General features: G+C 38.1%; 1 protein-coding gene across 29 annotated transcripts in view; it reads left to right on the top strand.

The window, feature by feature from the left end:
- The window catches only part of Plcb4 (phospholipase C beta 4), a 384134-nt gene that overhangs the window by 162810 nt on the left and 199437 nt on the right, over positions 1-21887 (top strand). The window contains exon 1 of one of the 29 annotated variants that reach the window (XM_087188654.1): positions 17924-17943. The exons of the other annotated variants lie outside the window; for them this stretch is intronic. The gene's annotated coding sequence lies outside the window, so the exon portion shown is untranslated. Of the gene's footprint in view, positions 1-17923; positions 17944-21887 lie in introns of those variants that run through there. 29 annotated transcript variants of the gene reach the window in all.

Below are 21887 nucleotides of genomic sequence, written 5' to 3'. Positions count from 1 at the left end.
TTTCTTTTACAATCAAATAGCTTATTAATTCTCAAATGTAATTTATACCCCCAGAGTGCTAGAGACAGTGATTATATTATGAAAATCTGGTGGTGCTAAAATGGAAAGCAGATTTTGTTTTAGTTCTTAGCCAAATAAAAATCAACTTGAAATGACCAAAGTGCATCTGATTTTAATTTTATTTTTCTCAGCCAGAAATGAGTTTCAGAATTTATCTTCATGTTTTAACATTAAACATAATGATGCTCACCTGGAAAAAAATTTTACTTCCCCTTTCATTAATGTTTTCTAAATGGTAACCTTTTGTATTTTATGTATATTGTATATTCATTCGTTTAGCAAGTATTTGTTGACTACCATGTACCAAGCAAGATTCTAAGCACTTGGAAGAGAACAAAGAACAAGACATATCCTTGCTCATAGAGAGGAATACAGATAGAGGAATAATTTCTGTGGTGGGAGCTAGATGATCAAGAAGTAAGCAAATGTAAAAACAAGATAATTTCATGTAGAGGTAAGCATTAAGAAAATAACTTGAGGTGATATAATAGTAGCTGACTATTGCAGGGTAAGTGATTCATCTGGATGTGTGGTCAAGCAAGATTGTACCACAAAAATGATCTGTAAACTGAGACCTAATAATGAAAAGCCAAGTATATGAAGAACTAGAGGCAGTACTTTATGGACAGAGGGAAGAGCAAGTGCAAAGATCCTAAGGTTCTCAGAAAAATAAGTACAAATGACCACTAAGTAACTGGAAAAATGCTCAACATCGCTGGCCATTAAAGAAATGGAAATTAAAACAAAACTGAGTTTCCATCTTACTCCAGAAAGAATGGTCATCATCAAAAAATCAAATAATAACGTGAGAATGGTGAGAATGTGGGGAAAAAGAAATCTTTCTACATTGTTGATGGGAATGTAAACTAGTACAACCACCATTGAAATCAGCATGGAGATTCCTCAAAAAAAGTGAAAATATAAATTCCTTTCAACCCAGCTATCTCCTTGCTAGGTATCTTCCTAAAAGAGCTGAAGGAGTCATATTACAGTGATACATCCATACCCATGTTTATAGCAGCACGACTCGAAATAACTAGCTCTTGGAAGCAGCCTGTATGTCCATCAACAGATGAATGGATAAAGAAAATGTGATATTTTCACACAATGGAGTACTACTGTGTTATAAAGAAGGATAAATTTCAGTCATTGGTAGGACAATGGATGTTTCTTGAGACCATATGATAAGTGAAATAAATCAGACACAGAAGGTCAAGTATCTCACGGATTCTTTTATGAGAATCCCAATGTATAAATAAAGAGAAAAATAAAAGACAGTCAATAGTAAATGGGGAGATAGATCTTTGGTAAATGAGGAGGGAGATCAAGAGATAGAGGGAAGGAGAGAGGTAAATGGGACATAAAAGAATTAAGATGTTTCACACACATCTACCAACTCACCGCAGTGAATGCAATCATTAAGTATTGCAAAAATGTGATAATAAGAATTAAAAGAAAGCAAAAACAAAAGATCCTAAGATAGGGATAAACTCAGTGTGTTTGAATTACAGTGGCCACTGGGAAGCAGGTGGGGAATACAAAGTAGGTAGCATCAGAGGGCTGGTTGACAGCTTGGTGCATAATCCTCTTTAGACTTAGATAAAGAGTATTTTTTATTTCTGATGTCTTTTGTCTGTTTGTTTGAAAAGGAACGAGAATTCTTTAGCAGGCGTGATCTGATTTCTATTTTAGTAAATCACTCTTGCAGTAGAAAATGAATTGGGGATATGGACCTGGATATAAGCATGGAAGCAGAAAAGCCCATTAAGAGGAAACTATTTTGAAAGTCATAGCAGAAGCAGACAAACTAGACTGGGAAGGTAAGGGAAAAAGAGGCACTAGATCTGACTCCCAGGCTGCCAGATAGAACAATGGGGGAGAAATGTATGGAGATGGGACAGGATAGAAGTGTGGTGAGAGCCCTATGGTACGTGTGCCACAGTGGGCTGTTTGTTTTGTCAAGTGTTCCAGCAGGCTCACCATCAGTAGCATAGAAGGAAAATGTGGATTGAAAAAAGAATCAAGTGTTGTGCTTTAAAGTTTAATATGTTTATTAAGTATTGAAGTGGAAATGTCATGTAAGCAGTTGGATATATGAGTCTGGAGCCGTTGGATATATGAGAGCTAGGGCGGAGATGTGAGTAATGGAAACAGATTTAAAGCTCTGGGATCCTATATGATCACCTAGGAGGAGAAATACACAGAGAGGGGTATTTTGAACAAGCAGAAGTTAAGAAAACTGAAATAGGACAGAATTGACAAAAGGCAATAAAGAGAGGAAAAAAACAGGAAAATATGCAATCACTACCATCAAGAAAGTCCTTCGAGGAGAGAGTGATTCATTGACTCACAGGCCATCACATTGGTTGATGGCAACAATGAGGTGGCTGTAGAATTTCAGAACACGGAGGGCACTGATGTTCTTGTCAAGCAGAAAGTAGTCTAAGGGAAAAGAGAGGAATGCAGCCTGAATATATTCACATTTTAAAGGAGTAAGTTTAGGGGCAGTCTTATCACAAGAAGGAAAGACAGGAGGTTTGAAGTTACCATAGGAAGCAGTCATTTTAGGGCAAAGAGTCAACATATTGAAGAAAGATTATTGGACAGTGTTTGAGTTTCCACCTCTGTGACCACAGTTGCTCAGTCTGGGAAGAATTAGGTGAGACCATATTTGGGGAGTTAGATAAATGAGCATGATGAACAGAGAGTGAGGCAAGGGCATCAAGAATTTTGTAAAGCTAGTAAACAGCAGAATTTGAGGTGGGTAAGAAGGGAAAGGGACTTGAGGACTATACTAGGTAATGAAAGGGTGATGAGGCCTGTAGAATGTGGATGTCAGTGAGATGTGTGATTGTTGGCCTTGGAATTCTAGAACTCTTGAGTCTCCCTAATATAAAAACCCCAAATCTGAAATGCTGCAAAATCTGAGACTTCTTGTGCACTGACATGACACCATAACTGAGGATCTCTACACCTGACTTCATGTGAAAGCTCACAATCCAGATGCAGGCACACTAGAAATATTGTATAGAATTACTCTCAGACTATGTGTATAAAATATATATGAAACATACATGAATTTCATGTTTTGGACTTGGGGTCCATCCTAAAGATGTCTCATTATGTATATGCAAAATTCCAAAATCTTCTCCCACCAAAATCTGAAACATTTATGGTCCCAAGTATTTTGAATAAGGAACAATTAATCTGAAATAGAGAGGGTGGTGATAAATGGACAGCAAAAGGGATGCTTGCATGTGATTTTGAAAGAGACTAGTTGGTGGCAATGACAACATCAGGCAAATGTGCACAGGCATGGGTGACAAAGTAGGGTGGACAAAGGTACCACAGAAGTTTAAATCTTGACCTCACCTTTACTTCTTTAGGACAGCTATTGTAAAATAGAATGATCCATAACATTAAAGAAAAACACAAAACAGTTTCTAAGATCTCATTGACTATACAAATATACACTGACTATTTCTGCAGAATAGACTTCTCATTGTAGAGGAAAACCCATTGCTAAAAGCCAACAAACTGTACATGTAATAGCCTTCAGCATCCAAAAAGACTGGTCTCTTTCCAAGTGTACTATAGGCCTGTGCTTCCTCCAAGCCTTGAGTTTCTTGCTGCTATTCTCTTCATTCTCCCAGAAAAAAGAAGATAAACCTTCCAGCATAGACAACCACAGTATCCTTGAAGGCTGCTGGTAATAACATAATAATATAAACTGACAGGATACAGGGTACCTTTTTCATATCCAGGCTTTTTCTTTTGTGTTCATTTTGTGTTTATTTTTTTCAAATACGAATCACAGAACATTTAAACAAGAGTCCTGCACGGAGCAGCCTACTTAGAGGAGAACTAATTGTGCCAGGCAGTGTTTAATCTTTCATTTGTGTATCTGTAATGGAGACGGCCCTTCTGGGTAAAGGTAACAGATGCTGACTTAAGTGCTCTTCTGTCCCCTGTGACAGAGCAGGGCTGGGAGATGTCAGGCACCAGGCAGGGCTTTCCTGGACTCATTAGGAATTGATGGGAGAGGCACTTACTCCAGACAAGCGGGAGCATTCTATGGGAGTTTCTATGGAAACTAATGATGTCAGATGAGATCAAGGGTGAATGCGTTTTCTTCCAAAGGCAGCTTAGGTTATATGATTTGGAATAAAAGTTAACCTGGAAGAAACAAAAGAATAAGATCATTTCTTTTATGGAAACAAACAATGGAAATCTATTGTATTGATCCAAAAGCATACATATTGCTGTTAACTGTCAGCCCATAATGTATCATCATGGCACCCATATGATAGCTTTTTTAAGGAGCATCCCTAAATAATATGTTAATAATGTGTTTACTATGTCCCAGAAAGACAGATTATGGAATAACATGGGATTGTCCTATGGCTCTGAAGGAAGAACAAATGAAGAGACTAAATACAAATTTTAAAACATGGGCTTTTCTATATATACTTTATTTCTCTTCACTTTTCTGTATAGTGTTTTATGTACAGGGACATAGTTTCCACATGAGAAAGATCTACAAATGCTAATTCAAGATTCCTTATGTGTATGTATGTAGCCATAGAATCACTTCTCAGATGAAGATGTATCTGAGTATGTGTGTGTCTGTGTTTAAATGGTTCTGTGCCTGTGAGACACAGTCTCATATACTCTAATCTTTATTAGCTTCTCATAGTTTGGGATCACTTTTTCATATTTTTAGCCAGGCTCCCATGTGCAACTTCTCATGTGATGCAGTAAACAACCTGCAAAACCATTTGAAACAATCTTGTTTCTGAGTCCTCAAGGGTGCTTAGTAGATTTAGTTCAGAACCGAACTGAGCAGAGTTCATTTAATCAGAGGTTTGTGCATGCATCTTGCACTGTTCTGTTAGCAAGTAGGTCAGCTGCTTCCGCTAGCCATGTACTCATTTACTCATCAAATGTTTATTGAACCCTTACTATTTATAAAGCATTCTGCCAGATATTGTCATCTACAGACATCAATCAGGGACAGACTATGCCATCCTGCAGCCTCTAGACTATAGTAGAAGTTAAACAATACAACTACACAGTTAAAAATCAGGATAGCAAGTTTTCATGTCTGTAAGGAAATAAAGGCATTGAGATGGCCAAGTACTGGTGTTGGATCTTGAAGGTGGAAGGGTTTGGGGAGAGAAGATAATGGAGACAGGAAAGGGCTGCTAGGTTATAGGAAAAAGAAGAAAGTTCTTTGGGTTGCAGTATAAGATAATGAAAGAGAAGTTCTGGGGGAAAAAGTGGGTAACAATGACTTTATTAAATAAGAAGGACCTGAGTGTAAGGCCAAGGAGTTTAGACTTTTTCTGGGCCTTGCTCCCCGCTAAAAGGCGTAATCCCTGGACCTGTAGTGTCACATAAGAGCTTGTTAGCAATGCACCCCTGGCCACTGCCAGAGATTCTCTAGGGTGTGGCTCAGCACTCCAGGTTTTCACAAGCTCTCCAGGTGACTCTTAATACTCAAGTTTGAGAAGCATAACACTAGACCACAGTCCCTGAGAACACAAACCAGTGGTGTTGCCAGAATTTGCTCAATGAGAAAGGAATTCTAAGCGGTGATAATGAATGTTTTGCACAGAAGTGAAAAGCTGAACTAAGCATGGTTAGATATTTGGCATTACCATGGGATTCCCAGCATGCAAAGTAGTTGATGTAGACTGTGAACCTCTGGGTTGCAGTATGCAAAATTTTCCTAATTGTTTTTCCATGGAATCCTTTCTTTCCTATTATTTCTTAGCGGTAGCTGTTGTTTTTATAAGAACTAGTGGAGAAATTGTCCAGCTCATGGCCCACAAGGATACTTTCGGGACGTAGAAATGGTCTTTTGCCAACAGCATGAGGTTACTACCTGGTTGGAGGAAGCAGGCTGCTGCTGGGTCTGTATGAGGAGGAGGCAGCAGAATCAACACCACAGAGCGACACCTCATCCCTTTGTGTCCCGCATCTTTGTCCCTCAGTGCAGAGCTGGAGTGCTGGTGGATAGCATGGTCTTTGGCTTTCAGATCAGATCCATTCCAGTCCTTTGTACAGATGACAGTGTTCCTAGGCAATGCTTCATTTTTGGGCAGCTTCTGCCCTGACTGAGTTTTTATACCACAATATCTATCTCCGTGCTTTCCCAGAGCATAAAAGTGGAAGTTGTTAGCAGTTCTTCATTACTGAGGCTTTTGGTGCAGTTTTCTATGCTATAAATGATGGTACTCGAAGTCAATCAGATTATATTTGAAGGACTTTCTGATTTGTCTCAGAAAGTGCCCTCTTGTGCCTGTGGATAACAAACTTGGTCTTTCATGTTGAATAATTTTTTGGTAGTAAAGTGTATCTCTCAGTCTCTCACTCTCCCTCCCCCTCCTCCTCTCCCCCTTCATTCATTTTTTCAGGTACTGGGGGTTAAATTCAGGGCCTTTTCACACTGAGCTTCACCCACAGGTCTGTTTGTTTGTTTGTTTGTTTATTTATTTATTTATTTTGAGACAGAGTCTTATTAAGTCAGTAAGTTGCCCAGGCTGGGCTCAAAGTTAGATCCTTCTCCCTCAGCCTGGATCTGCCTCACGCATGCATCATCATGCTCAGCAACATTTTCATTTTTATCAAGAGTAACATATGCACATGTTAAAAGACAGAGTGAAGGAAAACATAAATGAAGTGGTCAATTCCCACACCCCTGCTCAAATCCTTGGAGGGTATCACTGCCACTATTTCTGTTTTTAAATCTTCTAGTTGGTTGTTGTCGTAATACATGTTACACCTTCAGTCTCCTGATTCTTAACTGATCAGCTTTGGACATTGGCTACTGACCTGTTTAATGAGTAAATATTTAACTCATATAAGCTATAACCATGATTTTGATACTTACTATTTATAGTTCTTCAGTTAGTCACCGATTTTAGTTTAAATAGCGTTCTTCAGCTTGTGTTTCTTACTCTCTCATGGTTTGAAGGTCTGTCTTGACTCCCCACTGTGTTGGATCTACTTCCCTTTCCTTGAATGTCTTCCTTTCATTTCCACTTCTTTTTTAACAGTCACCTTGCTTTTACATTGTCAGGTACTCTAGCATTACCTTTGCTTTCTTTTTTATATCTTATGTCATGACAGTTTCCCCATGTCATTTTGTATTCCCTGCAAACTGGGCTTTAATGGATGCAGAGTATATGTACCAGAGAAAAAGTTCAAGGTTCTGCTTTACAAATGAACAAGAGAATAGCATATCAAATTTATTTAACTAAAGTTTTTGTGGTATGGAAAAACTTCAAAAATGAAGACCTGAGACCCAGGGAAACTATCTTTATGGACAAAGGACAAACAGGTGCAATCTAATGGTAATAAACTGGGAGGAAAATCATCAAAGCCTGTTCTCCTTGGCCTTTAGGCACATGGGAGGATCCCCTATGGGTGACGATCTCATGAATTTTTAGGGGACATAGGTCAGAAAAGTTTTATGAGTATCCTTTTGGGGAGAAAAGTGGAAGAAGGCCAGCGTGAGATTCAAGGTGACGTATCTTAGGGTAGCTTGTTCTGAGACCTGACAATAGCATTGAATGTTATGTGTGTCTCAGAATTTCCTTAATCATCTTCTTTCGCTTTTCGCCCATTCTACCCAGTTGGACCTTCACTCTCTCTGCAACCCCAGGGTAAGCTAAATAACTTTATCTTCTCAGTTTTTTAGCATTTGGATTTTTGTGACCATTATTAAGTATTCCCAGGGCTGGGCTTAAACTCTGATTCTCTTTCTACTCCCTGGGCCAGCCAGTTCCAAGCCACATCCACCTACTGTGACCTTGATGAATTCTAGTCAGCAGCTTTGTCTGCTTTAATCTCTGTGAAGCATTCCCATCTCTGCTTTTTTGTATTTATCTTTTATTCTTGTTTGCCATTCACCCTTTCTCTTTTCTTAGATTAGTGATGGTCAACTTCTAGAACTTTCAATGATATAAACAGCCTGCTGGAGCACCTGAGGCATAGGTTTGCCACCATTGTCTTAGATTATCTGTCAATTTTTTCTTTATTCCTTTTATTTTATTTCCCTGAAGTCCCTGGGAGACTGGAAGAAAAGGAGAGGGAGTAAAAATTAACGAAAGTTCACTAAGCTGGCCACTAAGGTTCACCTCCATAGTCTGCTCCAATGGCCTTTATAACATACCAGGACTTCGTTATTACTTTGTTACTTTGTTATAGAGACCCCACTTGTTAAAATGCTGTCTAATTTACAATTATCTGGATCAGTTACATTTCTTCCTCCATTTCCCTTTTTTTAAGGTTATGGAGTGAAAGATAATACCTGGGGAAGAAATATTTAGGCTTAGCTCTTTGACATATAAGCAAAATGGGAAGAGAGTGAAAAATTAAATAGGAAAATTTTTTCTGGTGGGTTTAGGTTTATTGTTTAGCTACAAAGGAATTGCTTCCATGAATGAAAGCATCTCTGATTTCTTTGATACCAGTAATGATTTTATGGCTACAGTAAATACTGTTACCTCTCTCCCCTCTTCCCTTTTTGTTTTACTCATCCACATACACTTTTCGTATTTTCCATTGTCAGAGAAGCTGGGATTGGCAAATCAGTCTGTCAGTCATTCTTTTATTCCTCTCATGGCAAATCAGTAACAACACACACACACACACACACACACACACACCATATCCTTTTAGAGAAATCTCTGAGCCAAAAGCAAAATGAAAAACAAAGTTGGCTGAACATGAAAGAAAAGGAAATGAGAGGACTGTGATGAGTGTTGACCAACATTGGAAATGACTTCCTGTGCAGGATACTTGTGGGATGAATGAACAGGTACTTGCAGGGACTGTGGTGCTGGGAGTAGCCATGGAGATGGGAGGCTTTAAGCCAAGGGCATAGCCTGGAGGAGCCAAAATGGGATGGCTCCTTCCCTAGAAAGGAGCTTGGGCAGGAGGAAGGAAGGCAGGAGCCTTAACAAAGGACATAGAATCAGAGTTTAACATTTATTTTTTGGTCACTGATTTGTGGGTCAGCTGGGCATTGTTACTACATTGGCTGCCCTCCTTTGGGGTTCCTCCTGCATTTGAGGTCGGCTAGTGGGTCACTGGGGGCTGGCCATTTTGGACAGCTTCTGTAGGATGACTCAGCCTTGTTACATGTGGCTTCTCCTGCCCCATCACGTTAGTCTGGACTTGCTTATGACATCTGAGCAAGGTTCCAAGAGAAGGGACAGAAACTTGCAAAGAACCTTCCTCATACTGGTGGCTAAAATATGTCCCACATGGCAAGAGACTTCAAGGTTCCAAGAACAAAGGGCAAGGATGCAAGGGGTTATTAACTGGAGGAATCAAAGCCATCTGCTATAGGGTCTTGTATTCAGTATTGTGCCTGGGAAACAGCAGTTTTATAGTCACATTCATGAATCTCGGATCTGTGAGACTTACCAGGGATCACAGGTTGGAAAAAATTGTCTGAATATCTGAATAGTTATTTGAAGAGAGCAGCTCTGAAGAAAGGTATTTGGATTAAGGCTTCTCCTTAAGAAACAGGGGTGAATTGGAAAAAGGGTGGCTGCTATGACAGGCCTGCCCCAAGGTGATGATTCATTGGCTTCTTTTTAAAGGGGATGGCTCCATCTGGGGGAATCTAATCTGGTATAAACAATGACTGAACCTTTTTTTTTTTCCCTTCTTCAGTACTGAGGATTGATCTCAGGGTCTTTGCACTAAACTATGTCTCCAACTTTTAGGATCTTGCACTATGCTGCCCAGGCTGGGATTGAACTTGAGATCCTGCTGCCTCCTCCTGGAGTGCTGAGATTAAAGGCATGTGTCACCACAACAAGTCCAGATCTCCTTAAATGTAGGCATTTTTCTATTCACTAGTAGGGTTTAAATCTGGGGATGTGAGCATCCAGTGGGCAGAAATGGGCTCTCAATGCTCTCCTTTGGGCTTGAGGAATTGAGCTGAGGCTTTTACAAACCTGGAAGCTTCTTTCACATGTCCTGTCTAAATCAGTGGATTAGCATAGTGGTTCTCAAAGTATGGTCCCCAGACAACCAGCATCTCCATCATCTGGCAGCCTGTCAGGAATACAGGTTCTCAAGCCCATCCCAGGTGCACAGAATCAGAAACTCTAGGGGCAGAATCCAGGTGTCTGGTTGGTTGTTTATTTATTTGTTTTGTCTGTCTGTTTGTTTAATTTTCTGTTGTTTTTTGGGGGGGTGGCAATACTGGGGATTGAACCTAGGGCCTTTGCACTGAGCTACCTGAACAGCCCTTTTCTTAATTTTTCTTTTTTTTTGAAGCAGAATCTCTCTTAAGTTCACAAATTCCCAGGCTAAGATGGAACATGTGATCCTCTTGCTTCAAACTACCATAATTCTGGAATTATAGGCATCCACTCCTATGCTTGGCTCAGGAGTCTGTTTTACACAGGTGATTCTGATACATGCTTGATTTTGAGATAGTTGAATTAAAATTGTGTGTGATTTTTAGAGGGGTAAAGTGGGTAGACTAGCTAGACACATGTAGCAAATAAAAATACAGGGTATCAGTTATATTTGAATTTCAGATCATCAATGAGGGAAAAAAAACATCAGTGAGGTGTAAGTATGTCCTGTGTAATATTTGAGATATACTAAAACATTTATTGTTGATCTGAAAATCAGACTTAACTAGATATCATGTATTTTATTTGGCAAGAAGAGGTGAAAAAATTTTAGAAGGTTCAAAGAAAAATTAAGATCATTAACATAATAGAAATTCCAGAAAGAAAGGTTAAAAATTGACAGAGAGGAGAACCGTGGTGGGATTAACAGGATGGTGGGTTTTTTTTTTAAAGGAAAGCTGCTGAGCTTTCCTTCAGGCTGCTCAAATCGACCTGGAAGAAATTTCTCTGAGAACAAGGCAAGACTTCCTGCCAGTAAATGGCTTCAGTAGGGGTTCTCGGTGATTTTGTGATTCTCAAAGGTTGTCAGATCCATTTAGAAATTTCATATGATTGTAATGCAGCCAGTCCTCCAAGTCCTGTTTTTGGAGAAGCAATTTAGAGAGGCATTTGCCAATGGGAGGTTGGAGCAGATGATTTCTTAAAGCTCTTTATGACATCTCTAAGATTATTTGCAATTTTTCCATCCTTGATTTTGTAAAAATTTGTAGTCTTCTCACTATTTGTGAAGAATGATTTCATCTGGAAAGTTGGCTTTTAAAAGTAGAGTTATTAATGGGCTGCATTAGAACTGAGCTACATGAGTTCAAAATTTCAGCTATGTTATTTCCAAGCTGTGAGACTACAGGCAAGTTTGTGCCTCAACTTTGTCATCTGTAAAACAGAAGTTTTTAAGCAGTGATTATTATTACATTGACTGTTGTAAGTTTATACATGTGAAATATAAAGACTGTGCCTGGGACTTATAACCTTCATTAACTATTATTTGATATTATCAAGGACTTGAATTGCTATATGTATCTGGGCATATAGAGGTCATTATAGCCAAAAGCCAGTGACCACTGGGGTTTATTGTCATGTATGGGAGAAGAGTTGTCCCTTGTGAGCAGTAATGATGTGTCCTTCTCTGTGACCCCTCACCTTGAGGCACTGGCTGCAGCTCCCAAGGAGCTTACTTGGTGGCATAACTTCATCTGACTCATGAATCATTTCTCTTTCTCTACCCAGATGAACTCTCCCACATCTTCCAGAAACCCCCAAGAGAACTGGGTCTCATTTCCCCTTGCAAATTGAATTAAAATGCTGTAAAAGAATGCCACATAATGTCACAGAGAGCATAATGACATTTCCAAAATAATTTTAAGAAACATGAACTCTGAATCAGTTTAGTTCTGCTAGGAAGGACAAAGATTTAGCTATGGAAAAATTTTAATCAGATAACTAGTTTTGATCAGATTTATGGATCCAGTTGAGATCAGTCACTTTTAGAAACTTAAAGTTTGAAAATGAAAAGCAGGTGATCTTCCTTCTTAATTATGGTAGGAGGAAAAGGTAGTGCTCGCTTCATTCAATGCATAATTCCATCTACACGTAGTTGAAGCCTCAGATGATAAATCCTAAGCTCCTGGTGAAACAATTCAGGACTCTACTGAATTTAATGATTATTAACAAAACAGAGAGTGTTTAGGCAAACGTGCTGTCATTTTGCTAAAAAAATTAAATTTGTTCTTTAGGTGGAGTTCCTCACTGAATTTCCAAAATCATATGCACTCAGTCTTGCACTCTTGAATTCTGACAGTAAGTGGTGATGGTTGTTATTTTTCTTCCAATGAAAAAAATGCACTGTATTGCCTCATCGTTGATTTCAAGCATATCATATTCTGCATGAGCCCATGGGAGCATCGAGCAGTGCTGAGGAAGTAGAGAGGCTTGATCACTCCAGATAGTCTCACATCTATATCTGTGTGATGCTTTGGTTGGTGGCTGCCTGCTCAAGGCCAGCTTTCTCATTCCACCTTGGAAGTTGGCCAGCTGTAGGTTGGAGATGGGGTACCTGGTCCACGTACCTGTCATCATCCCTAAAGCTAGTTCAAGCCTGTCCATGTGCTGGAGGCAGGATTTCAAGAGAGAAAGAATATGGAAATAAACATAACATCTTTAGAAAAGGCCAAGAATTGGCACAGGGTCACTTTTCCTGCATTCTCTTGGCCAAAGCAAGTCCCAAGGTCACTCCAGATTTTGTGGGTAAGGTAAAAGACATCACTTCTTAATGGGAAGAGCCATGGAAGTAAGTTACGGGAAGTGTTGTGAGAAGCAAAAAAAAAAAAAAAAAAATGGTGCCCAAAATCCACATCAGCTCCTTGGAACCTGTGATTGTTGCCTTGTATGGAAAATCATGTAAGTGAAGGATTTTAAAAGTAAGGGCTTTTTCTGGATTATCCAGATGGGCCTTAAGTACACTTATTTGTAGCCATATAAGACAAAAGCAGAGGAGATTGAGAGACCCACAGAAGAAAAGAAGGTCATGTGAAGAGAGAGACAGAGGCCAAGGTGATGTGACCTCAAGCCAAGGAACATTTGCCCAAATCAAAGCCAGAGCAAGCAGGAAATGGAATTGGCCCCAGAGCCTCTGCTAAGCATTTCTGGCAGCTAACACTGAGAAAGAATAATTTTCTGTCATTTCTAAGCTATGCACTTTGTGATAATTTGTTATGGGAACCCCAGAAAATTAGCACAGGTGTGGATCTAGGAAGGGATAAAGATAGAAGACATTGCAACCAACCACAAGTAAACTTATATAATTTTGTGTGATGCTTTTTCTATTAATCTGACAGAACATTTTCATATGCTATTACAATGCTGTTGAAAACACTAATGCATTTCTTCAGCTTGGGTTTATTTACTAATATATTTTTGCAGTTCATAAAGATTAATTATTTGGAAAACACAATTTTAAATAGTTGCATAACACTTCATATATCAAGTTATTCTCGATAAACATTTTCTTGTTGTGAGCAGTTCTCTTGATTTTTCAGGTGAAGGTGTCTGTACGAGGCCACATAGCTCTGTGTCCTGGATCACATTCAATTTCTCCTTTACTTCTGGCTGAGAACTTTCAGTGATGTTCAATTGCAACTGTTAGTCCTTTAACATTCAATACTTCTGTAGTAAAGTTGCTCAGTTCAGTTGCCTGTAAAGTTTTTTTTTTGCTATGAGACTTTGGTCTCTTGAGGACAGTTTTACTTTCTGTATCTTTGTATCTTCTACATAATCTGCCATGATGCTTTGAAGGTATGGTTTACTCTAGTACCTGCTGCATAAATAAGTGAATGAGTTATAAAGGGGAAATCCTTCTAGTCACCTTGTCATATATGATCACATTTATTCACTTGAGAACTTAGACTAATTCTTAAATATCTACTCAAATCAGATTGTCATAGTTTAAATGGAGAATGTCCTCCTAAATGCTTATTAGCTCATCTAGAGCTTTTGGAAAGTGACTAAATCATGGAAACTCTATAGCTGACTTGTTGTTAGGAGATGGGGCCTGGCTGGGGGAGTCAGGAGGGTTTATCTCCCTCCCTAGCTCCTCCCTTCCCTCTCTGCTTTCTGGCTGCCATGATATGAGCAGCTTTCCTCCACTGTGCCTCTTTGCTCTGCTGCTCTGCCTTGGAGCCAGCCAACTGTGGAATAAACATGAGCCAAATCAAACCTCTCCTCCTTTAAGTTGTAAATGTTGGGTATTGTATTCCAGCAGTGAGAAAGTGACTAAGTCACGGGCTGATGTAACCCATGCAATATTGTAGTAGAAGCCAGGAGAAGTAACCAGCGTGGTTTCCAGACCTGCTTCTCTGTCTTCTGTAGGCCTTTCCAGAAGGAAAATGGTCTCATATGGATCTGCTGTGTTTGCCGGAGTCCCACTTGGTCTCTCCACTCACTCTGTGGCCAACTCCTCCTTTCACTTTCCTGACAGCGGTTTCTCCATTGCTCACCTTCTTTATTCCCCCAGGTGGCTGACAGGGAGGAGCTCCTGCTCCTGATCTGGAAGGCCATCTAAGACTGCCATCTTCTAGTTTCTCATCCCCATTCTAGCCCCAGTGAAAATTCATGTCCTTTCTCTGCTGTTGACTCGGCATCAGTCTGTCACAGGCTGTGGGCTTTTCTTAGTGCTTCCCCTTCCAGGTGGCAAGTTGCAAATTTCCAGAATGAATTTCATTCCAGTGCTTATAATTCTGCAGTGGTTTTTCACTATGTTTTACCTCTCCCTTGATGATGAACTCAGGTGATGTGGGCATGAATGAAGTCTGCCTGTTTAAAACAATTCCGACTCTATGAAACTTGGACTTTATCTTATGACCATATGCACTTCTCTGGGCACTTGGAGATGCAGACTGGGCATGGAACTTGGAAGACAAGCCTGCAAACTTACACACTTCTGTTCTGGACTAGATTGGCTAGGTTTTTTCTGAGGAAGAAGGAACTTTAGAAGGTTGTATTTGAAAACAGAGCTACTCCTCTGTTGGGAACCCTCAACTGAGATCTTCTTTTCTGTGTCATCAAAGCCATTAGAACAAAAACGTGTTGCTGTCTCCTGGACTCCAGAACAAAGCGACTAGCCTATGGAAATCTACCCCATTTCTTGGTAGAGAGACTTTTATACTAAATACATTTTCATCATGAGTAATGGCTGTTGAACCTAAGGAAAGAACTTTTCTAAAATGAAATAACTATATAGTAGTCTGTATTTATTTGAAAAGAATTTGAAGAATCCTATTGTTTTCTGGAAACCATTTGACTTAGCTTCTTTTCTCTCATTGCTGAGACAAAATATTCAACCCCCCAAGTTAAAGGAGGAAAGTTTATTTAGCTTATAGTTTGTAGACATTTCAGTCCATAATCACTGGCTCCAGTGCAGGGTGGCATGGCAGACAGGCTTTGCAGAGGAGAACAGTGCATGGTGGGCAGAAGGTAGCAAAACAAGCAAGGGAGGATCACAGCTCTTTCTATCCTTTGTATTTTTTCCTGGCTACCTGCTCTAAGGGTAGTACTCTTAAACTTTTTTTTTTTTTGGTACCAGGGATTGAACTTGGGACCTTGTGCTTGTGAGGCAGGTGGCAGAACCACTGAGCTAAATCCCCGGCCCCTAGGGTAGTACTCTTAATCACATCCTTAAACCTACTATCCTTGATCCTACCATTGCACCATAATCAATCCCAGTGTCACACACTCTAGACCCAGCCACCTCTGAAAAAGCCCTACCCGTACCACGTGAGGCTTTGGGGGAACATCTAGATACAAAGCATAAAACCATTATTACTGTATAAGTGATTTTATTCTAAATTGTATAAAAAGAAAATAAGGACTGAGCACTTAGAGAATATTGAAGTTAGCAAATGAAATCAGTTCTTCAGCTTACATTTGGAAATTTAGTGGATATTTGAAATCTTGTGACTAAAAGAAACAAAGAGTTTGACTGGCAACTAAAATTCATGAAATTGAAATTTGTGATATGGGACTTAAAATATTCTTATTAAAATTTATCAAATTTACATGATTCTCTAATATTGATTTTGCAGTAAAAAGTAAATATGGAAAATTTCCAAAGAAATTTTTCACAAGGGTATCACAAGTGGTACACAGCCTATTCAGAAGAGTTTCAAGAAATGTGATTCATAAACCCAAATTATATTAGAAGAGCTAAAGAGTAACTGTCAACTTTCTAATAGTAGAATTAAGAAGTATATGAACTACCTTACATTTTAAAAGACGAGAGAAATTTTGACTCATCTGCGATCAATTGCTGTACTCAGTAAATGGGAAAGCCATTAAATACACATTATACCTAATAAAAGAATATATTTGTGTCTGAAATAGAATATATCTGATTTATCCAATAATATCCATCATGTGGGGATGTGTTGTATATTGCTGAGTTCATAGTGCTTTCACATACATTCTCATCATCCTCTGTAGTCCTAGGCACATACGTTGGCCCAATTTCACAGATTACTGAGTGTGGTCAGTAAACAGCATTTTTTAAGCATGCAAGGATGACAGTAGAGAACTGGCCAGCAAGATGAAAACTCCGCGGTGGATTAGACCAGCCCAAAGGACTCCTCCATCCTCCTCTCTAGTACAGATCTTTGGTTAGTTTTGCCATAATTGTAGAGGCACTAAAAACTTTGAAAACTTAGGTTTTTAATGACTTTGCCATAAATTTAGGGGCAAAATCATGTTTGATATAACCAGAGTTTACATGTAATGTCTATTTATCTCACTTAAGAGGGAACAGACATAGGATTCTCTGTTTAAGTAATTACCTACATGATACTCTGCAATCTTTTTCTATAAATGGTCATATAATAAATATTTTATATTTGATTGACTATATTGTCTCTGTTGCAGCAATTCAGCTCTACCATCACAGCACAAAAGGGACAATATGTAAATGAAGATGCACCTGAGTTCCAATGAAACTTTATTTATAAAGATAGGTGGTGGCTGGGCCGGGGACTTAGCTCAATGGTTCCGCTGCCTGCCTTGCAAGCCCAAGGACCCAAGTTCGATCCCCAATACCAAAAAAAAAAAAAAAGATAGATGGTGGCTTGGGATTGGACCACTGAACAGTGAGTCAACCCATGGATTAAAGAGTGATGCCCAGTTGGGTTATTGCATAATGTATGGTATATGTACCATATTACCTTCTGCATTCCAAAATGCGTCAGACCTCAAGGGTTTTTGTTAAGGGATCATGGATTTATTTCTAAGATTTGAGAAAAAAGATTTTGTAAAGGAGAAAGTCATCTCTATTATGTCCAACCATTAAAGTCCTTGTATACAAATGACTGGAGAAGCAACTAAGGTTAGATATTACTAATGCTTTAAGCAGGAGTGAGTTCTGTGAACCACAAAGTGTTTAAGTATATAGACTCACATTTGTCCCTTGTAACAAGGTCAGAGGTAGGTAAACCAACATCTGTTTCAAGACGTATGGGTTTCATTCAGGTATCCAGCCTTTATCCATATTTATTCTCCAACATCCTTTGTTGATAAACCTTCATCCTGATGCTCATTGCCTCCTGGTTGTAAGACAAGTGTCACACTTCCAGGCCTAACATGCAAGCTCCCAGTAGAAAGAAAAAGAAGGAAGCATAGCAATTTGTATTTATTAGAAAATTAGAAAACTACCCACCAAATCTCAACATTCCTTGTGTTGGATTAAACAGTGTCACAAGGCTCCCTTAATTGTAAGGAAGCTTTAAGTAGCAAATATTTTTAGTTGGGATCATTTCGTCACCCTCCAAATTCAAGAGAGAGCCTGTGGGGTGAGCAAGTTGCAAACCATCTGCTGAGGCATCTGTTCTTATTTTGGTGGCTTTTATATTTCATTACAGATATTTAACATCGCATCATCTTCTCCCCTGGGCAACATAGCTTTGTAAGTATCTCCAGCCTTAGCAGCTTGTTTTCCATCTTAGTTGGAAAATTAAATAACATCATTCATATTTTTTATGTAAATGTTATATAATACACATATACAATCACTCAAGAATGATCTTTTTCAGAAATAAACTTTCTTGCATATTTTAGTTTTGGAGAACTTTGTTTTGTTTAGCTGTGACCCTTAGCATGTTGGTTAGCAAGGTTTGAGGAAAGAAAAAAAGGTTGAAATAAATAGAAGGCAACTTTCCCCTTGGGCTTTGAGAGCAGATCTGTTATCATGGAGGAAGACTGCATAGTTTTATGAACTCAGAGTACTTTAAAAAAGAACAATTACTCAGTAAAATTCTCAAAATATGGATCTGAGAGAAGTTTGAGAGAAAGCAATTAAATAGTCACATAGTGACTATTTTAGTTCTTACTTGATTATCTTGGGATTCTTGTCTTTCCTTCTGAGGCAGTACTCTCTTTGGTTGACATACACTACCATAATAAGGAAGATTTTAATTGTGTCTTTGCTTTAACAAGATGTCCTAAAATGGCACAAGTGGTAATATATGAAAATACATGCATTTATTGTTCAGATTTTAAATACAGAGTCCACCAAAAAAATGCATACATACTTTAGGAAAAGAAAAACTTGTGTAAATATTTTAATACTAAATTTATTAAGACATCATGAGATTCATGCAAGTTACGTTTGGGCTTTACAATTGCAAGAGATGCTCAAAATGGTAGCTATTTGCTTCTAGACATTTATTAGTATGGTGAACTGCTGCTTGGGTAACCTTGGTCATTGAGATTGCTGCACATACAATTTCAATTTCTTCTCTAAGGGCCCACAGTGTAGTGGGCTTTCTGCAATATACAACATCCTCTAGGGTCTTACATGTGAGGGTAACACCATCTGTTGAAAAACCATCACACTATTTGTGAAAATATGCATATGTGAGAATTTCCGACTAAGTTCTGTAATACTGAATTAATTCTATAATCTTTTTAAATAAAGCTTTATGATTAAATATAACTGTGACTCTTTATTGGTCAGATAAATTCTTATCCTTAGTAATTCACATTAAACCCTCATCTGCCATACTCTTGAAAACTTGGATAAGAAAGCCCAATCTTTAATCCAACTGGCTTATAGTTTTTAGGGTGCTAGAATTAAGAGATCAATACAATTTATTTCTGAGGTGATCAAAAATGATCCTCCTTTTTATTTTTAAAGTTTTTTCTTTTTTATATTTTATTTGTGGTGCTGGGGATTGAATTTAGGGCCCTGTGCATACTAAGCAAACATTCTGCCATTGAGCTATACCACTAGACCCATGATCAACCATGAAAATAATTCTGAATTTCATTACCAGGAAGTTAAAACAGATTCTTTTGGAAAGGAGCAGTCCTTCAATAACAAGGAGGACTTACTAGAGATTAAAATTATGATTGCTGACTTGAAAAAGAATTTAAAAGTGAAATGGCTAAAAGAAATGATTCAGGAACTTTTCAGAAAACACAGGAAAGGAACAGAATTGGAATATATGAGTGAAAAGTTGAGACATTAAGGAATCCTTTTACATGACCCTACATCTTCTAATAGAGAGAGAGAAACTGAAAAAACAGTGGAAGAAATGAAGACATACAGACAAAGACATACAAATCTTTCAATTCTCTAAGAACACAAGATCCCTCAAAATACAGAATTAAAGGGCCGGGGATTTAGCTCAGTGGTTCCACCGCCTAACCCAAAAGTGCAAGGACCCGAGTTTGATCCCCGGTAGAAAAAACAAAAAACAGAATAAAATAAGGAAGAATAAGAATACGAATGAAGCAATAACTGAATCCATTCTCATGATATTTAAGGACACCAAGGAAAAGGAGAAGGTAATAAAAGAGTCCAGAAATGGAAGTAAGGTGAGGAGTTGCCCACAGTGATAATTTCTAGAGGACAAGAAAACATCCTTCCTGATTCAGAGGGACATTTGTTCTGAACCAGTAGTTCTGTTCCCAGCCAAACTACAAATTTAGTAGGAAAGGAAAATGAAAGCATTTCCAGACAAATAACAATGAAAACATTTGTTCACCTTGTTCTTATTTTAAAGGAATTAATGCAGCCTTAATTCAGCAAAACAGAAGAGGCAAATACAGGTTATAAGAAAGGAAGATAAACTAAGCCAAGGCATACCATTAAGGGAAAAGGTCCAAGGCAGTAGTTATTTGGCTAACCTTTTTTTTTTAAGCTGTCAAAATTAGAATAGATTTTTTTAGGGAGCTCTAAAATCCTAGAATCAAATGAAATTTCTGTAGCAGAGAATGTGTAAAACAGAGTGTTCTCAATGAACAGATATAGTTACAGTATTTAAGTAAGACACTTCTTCACTCATGTTTTTCTCAGTCAGTGTTCCTTGAGCCACAGAAGTTTGGCAACAGTCTTTCTATGGCCTTCTCTCTGCCTTCTTACTACTTATTTCTGCAAGGAATTATTATATACTTTTCATATCATGAATGTTATTTTCCAATTTCAAAAATTCATTTGTAAAAAAAAAAGTTTAACTTTGACCTTGTAAAAGTAATAGCTTGCTAGAGAAGGGTTGAGAGGTAAAATGGGAAAGAGAAGTTAGAGAAGTGCAGAGAGAGGAGATCAGAAACAGAAGGAAGACTATCTAGTCAGTGTGTTGAGAAAGAGATGTAAATACAAGGATATGAAAGTGACTTGAAAAGCATAGTACTGAAATAACACCAGCAGAGAGGCATCAGAAAAGGAGGTGATCATGCAGTGTGGAATCAAAGAATAATTTTTAAGATGACATTTCAAAAAAGAAGCATCTGAGCTTATTTTCTAGAGGTTCATTTTCCTACCTAGTAGTCACTAATCACATGTGGCTACTGAACCACTGACATGTATTAATGCAAATGAAGATGTGTTAGAAGTGTAAAATATCTACTAAACATGAAAAACAGCATGAACAAAAAATGGAACATATCTATAATTTTATATTGGTTACATATTTTATTGATAATACCTAGAATACATTTGGTTAGATAATATATATTGCTAACATTAATTTTACCTTTTTTTCCCTGTGCTGGGCATCAAATGGAAGGAGGGCCTTGAGAATGCTAAACATGCACTATGCCACTGAACTAAACCAGTCCTTATTGCTTTTAATGTGACCACCTTATAATTAAAAATTACATTTATGGCCCATATTTTACCTCTGCTGAACAATCCCCGATCTAAAGAGATAGGAGTACATTAGAAGAACTGAAGTGAGACATTATTGTTATACCATGACAGAGCAGACTGGGACAAGATGAGAAAAGCTTTTTGTTTTATACCTTTTGCAACTCTTAGAAAATTATTGTTTATTAAATTTTGAAAAAGTTCGAAAGAACATTTGTAAAATATGTGAAAAGCAAGAGGAGTTACAAGATGACAAACACTCTTAATCACCTTCCAGTCTAAGAAAAAAGAATGTTTAATGCTTGAATCCATTTCCCCACTCACCTCAAGCTACTGCACTGTTTCAATTTTAATAATGAAATAGCACTCTTTTTAAGAAAGTTTCTAAGTCGAGTATATCTCCAATAGGTTTTTTAAAAAAAAATTTGGGTAGACAGTCTCAAATATTGAAATGTGTATATCATTTGATTTCACATTTCTTTTTGAGAAATGTGCTCTGTGTTCTGAAAAATGTGAACTGCAAAGAATCATGTAAGTTTAATATCACTTTAAGCAGCTGATGTTAACATACATTTGCATGATATAAGCATGTGTATACATATATGTGTACAATGACTGCTCATCATGCTAACCTCTTAGAAACCTAGAAGAGCAGAAGGAGATTACTTCATACATTTGTTTTATAAATTTTCATAGAAAGATGATCAGAAGGTTATTTTACTTACTTAGATTCAATCGTTTTCTGTGTTTTCCAAGTAGAA

This window comes from Heterocephalus glaber, unplaced genomic scaffold (genome assembly GCF_053883595.1).
Source record: "Heterocephalus glaber isolate CG9 unplaced genomic scaffold, H.glaber_assembly_v1.0 deba00001532, whole genome shotgun sequence".
NCBI lineage: Eukaryota > Metazoa > Chordata > Mammalia > Rodentia > Bathyergidae > Heterocephalus > Heterocephalus glaber.
This window is presented reverse-complemented; position numbering and strand designations above follow the sequence as displayed.